Source organism: Hylobates moloch, unplaced genomic scaffold, assembly GCF_009828535.3.
Source record: "Hylobates moloch isolate HMO894 unplaced genomic scaffold, HMol_V3 SCAFFOLD_10, whole genome shotgun sequence".
NCBI classification, from domain to species: domain Eukaryota; kingdom Metazoa; phylum Chordata; class Mammalia; order Primates; family Hylobatidae; genus Hylobates; species Hylobates moloch.
In genome coordinates this window covers 9209435-9213292 of record NW_026652285.1, presented here as the reverse complement: position 1 = coordinate 9213292, position 3858 = coordinate 9209435, and the positions used below count along the sequence as shown (strand labels likewise).

Sequence of the window (3858 nt, the reverse complement as noted above, 5' to 3'; positions counted from 1 at the left end):
CTTGTCTCTCCATACTACCTTACAAGGAATTTTCTTAATTTCATTTAATAGTTGCTGGATTATATCATCAACTCTTTCTAATCCGCTACTTAATCCATCCACTAAACTTGTTTTGCTTTGTTTTCCAGACAGAGTCTCACTCTGTCACCCAGGCTGGAGTGCAGTGGTGCAATCTCAGCTCACTGCAACCTCTGCCTCCCGGGTTCAAGCGATTCTCTGGCCTCAGTCCCCTGAGCAGCTGGTACTACAGGCGCATGCCACCACGCCTATTTTGTTGTTGTTATTGTTGTTGGGGTTTTTTGTTTTTTTTTTGTATTTTTAGTAGAGACGGGGTTTCACCATGTTGGCCAGGCTGGTTTCGAACTCCTGACCTCAAGTGATCCACCTTTTGGGCTCCCAAAGTGCTGGGATTACAAGCATGAGCCATCGCGCCCAGCCCATTCACTCAACTTTAGTGTTAACCAACTTAAAACATATTTTTTGGTCCTCCTGCTTGCACTATGACAGCCAACGTGGAGCCGCAGGGGCGGCCGCCGAGAGTCAAAGTCTGAGTTGTGGTGACCAGCTTCAAGCATCCGCGTTGTGTCCTCCTGGGGAAGAGGAAAGGGTCGTTTGGAACCGGCAGTTTTCAGCTCTCTGGGGGTCATTTGGAGTTCAGTGAGAGCTGGGAAGAATGTGCTCAAAGGGAAACCTGGGAAGAAGCTCTTCACCTGAAAAATGTTCGCTTTGCCTCAGTTGTGAATTCTTTCATTGAGAAGGAGAATTACCATTATGTTACTGTATTAATGAAAGGAGAAGTGGACGTGACTCATGATTCAGAACCAAAGAATGTAGAGCCTGAAAAAAAATGAAAGTTGGGAGTGGGTTCCCTGGGAACAATTTCCTCCTTCTGGGCCCTGTGTTCTTTAAAAGAACAAGACTATGTTCCATTTAAAGAAGATCTGAACCATCTGGTAGGATACAAAGGAAATCATCTCTAGGTGGCCAAGAAGATTTCTTGATTTTCTTTAAAAGACAAAAATAAGGTCGGGTTAGGGAATGATAAATATCTACATTTCGGTGCAACTCCATTTTATCTAAAAAAGTTCTTGTGATCACCAGTTTATTTGCAGTCTCTTAATGTACCCACCACCCTTTCAGCTAGTACTTGATAACATTTTTCTGAAATATGTATAATTGAATTGTATTTCAGACACAGGATATATGATAAATACTGATATTATGGGTAATCTGCTTTCCATATTTATCTATGATATTTACTGTGCAGTTTGTCATTACTAGCTTCCATAGAATAGGATGCAGTCGAATTTGCCTTAGTGTTCTGTTCAAATAGAAATCAGAATTCAAATATTGTAGTTTAGATTCAAACACAGTATGCCTGTTACAAAATTTACCAAGTTTGTTGATTTATTAATTTAAATTATTTTTAAAATTATTAATTTATTTTTAAAAAGTGGGTTGGGGGTAATATATTGTGACAGTCTTTGCAACTTACAGGGAATAGGACAGGCCATTAGGGTGTATTTCCCAGGTTTCCAATTGAGAACCTAAACCCAGAGAAGTGAGACAAAACGTCTAATGTCTGTATCCTACTATTGACAGGCTGTGTGATGTTGTATTTCTTATTTACTCTCTCTGAGGTCCAGGGTCCTTATTTGTAAAATGATGACATTCGTCTAGAGCAGTGGTTCTCAAAGTATGGTCTGGGGGTCTTCAAGAGCCTTTGAAGAGTATTCTAGGTCAAAGCTATTTTTAGAACACTAAGACATAATTTATCTTTTGCACTCTCATTTTCTCATGAGTGTCCAGAGGAATTTTTGAGAAGCTGTCTGGTGTGATATTATAACAGGCTGAATAAAGAAGTAGATATGAGAATCTAGCTTTCATCTACCATCAGACATTAAAGAGACTTGCAAAAATGTAAAGCATGGCCAGGCGCAGTGGCTCATGCCTGTAATCCCAGCACTTTGGGAGGCCGAGGCAGGCGAATCATGAGGTCAGGAGATCGAGACCATCCTGGCTAACATGGTGAAATCCCATCTCTACTAAAAATACAAAAAATTAGCCGGGCGTGGTGGTGGGCACCTGTAGTCCCAGCTACTCGGGAGGCTGAGGCAGAAGAATGGCATGAACGCGGGAGGCGGAGGTTGCAGTAAGACGAGATCGTGCCACTGCACTCCAGCCTGGGCAACAGAGCAAGACTGTCTCAAAAAAGTAAAGCAGTGGGACTCTTCTCACTAATGAATTTTTCTTGTTGTTTAGAAAAATAGTCATTTTTTGTGAGTCTTAATATGTGAAAAATAGCTATTTTTCAAAAAAATTACTTATGTTAACACATATTGGGCTTTTGTTACTCGTAAATAATTAATAATTTTTTTTTTGAGATGGAGTTTTGCTCTTGTTGCCCAGACAGGAGTGCAATGGGGTGATCTCGGCTCACCGCAACCTCTGCCTCCCGGGTTCAAGCGATTCTCCTGCCTCAGTCTCCCGAGTAGCTGAGATTACAGGCATGAGCCACCATGCCCAGCTAATTTTGTATTTTTAGTAGAGACAGGGTTTCTCCAGGTTGGTCAGGCTGGTCTCGAATTCCCAACCTCAGGTGATCTGCCCGCCTCGGCCTCCCACAGTGCTGGGATTACAGGCGTGAGCCACCGTGCCCAGAGAAAATAATGAAAATTTTAAGAAAAAAATAAATAAAACCTATTTTTTTATTTCTACAAGATTGGTTTGGTCCTTCTCTAAAGCTGACTTTTTTCAAAGTATCATATTATTTTCTTATGCTTTGCATTCCTTCTTTTGTGTTTTTCATTCTTTAAAACAAAGTCTCTAATCTGTATCTGATCATTATTGCTGTTCGTGGGAGCCTGATCCTGCAGTTTGTTGTGTCTGCTGACTGTCCCTCCTGCAGGATTGTTTTCTCCTGTGTTTGTAATTATGGATTATGAGCTCATCTTCAACTGGGTTTTATCTTTGTTATTCCTAGGAGATCTGGGTTGAGTTCGCTTCTGCAATCACATCTCAATGTTATGTGTTCATGACTACATTGATGTTAGTTTACAGAGTCTGGGGAATTTCTCCACTACAAAGATAATATGATTTAATCCCTGATATAGTTTGAATGTGTGTGTCTGCCCAAATCTCATGTTGAATTGTAATTCCCAGTATTGGAGGTGGCGCCTGGAGGGAGATGATTGGATCATGGGGGTTGATTTCTTATGAATGGTTTAGTACCATCCCTTGGTGCTGTCCTCATGATAGCAAGTGACTTCTCTCAAGACCTGGCTGTTTAAAAGTGTGGCACCTTGGCTGGGCATGGTAGCTCACACCTGTAATCACAGCACTTTGGGAGGCCAAGGTGGGCAAATCACTTGAGGCCAAGAGTTCGAGATCAGCCTGGCCAACATGGTGAAACCCCATCTCTAGTAAAAATACAAAAATTGGCCAGGCATGGTGGTGGGCGCATATAATTCTAGCTACTCGAGAGGCTGAGCAATCTGAAAAATATTAAATAAAAAATATATAAAAACAATAGGCTTGGCGCAGTGGCTCACACCTGTAATCCCAGCACTTTGGGAGGCCAAGGTGGGCAGATCACGAGGTCAAGAGATCGAGACCATCCTGGCCAACATGGTGAAACCCCGTCTTCTACTAAAAATACAAAAATTAGCTGGGTGTGGTGGCGCACGCCAGTAGTCCCAGCTACTCATGAGGCTGAGGCAGGAGAATCACTTGAACCCAGGAGGCAGAGGTTGCAGTGAGCCAAGATCGCACCACTGTACTCCAGCCTGGCGACAGAGAGAGACTCCATCTCAAAAAAAAAAAAATATATATATATATATATATCACATCATATATATA

The 3858-nt window shown here is 41.9% G+C and overlaps 1 pseudogene; it reads left to right on the top strand.

Annotated features, from left to right (window-relative positions):
• The first annotated feature begins 355 nt into the window (after window positions 1-355).
• On the top strand, window positions 356-1335 carry LOC116474471 (nucleotide triphosphate diphosphatase NUDT15-like; annotated as a pseudogene).
• Window positions 1336-3858: the final 2523 nt, after the last annotated feature.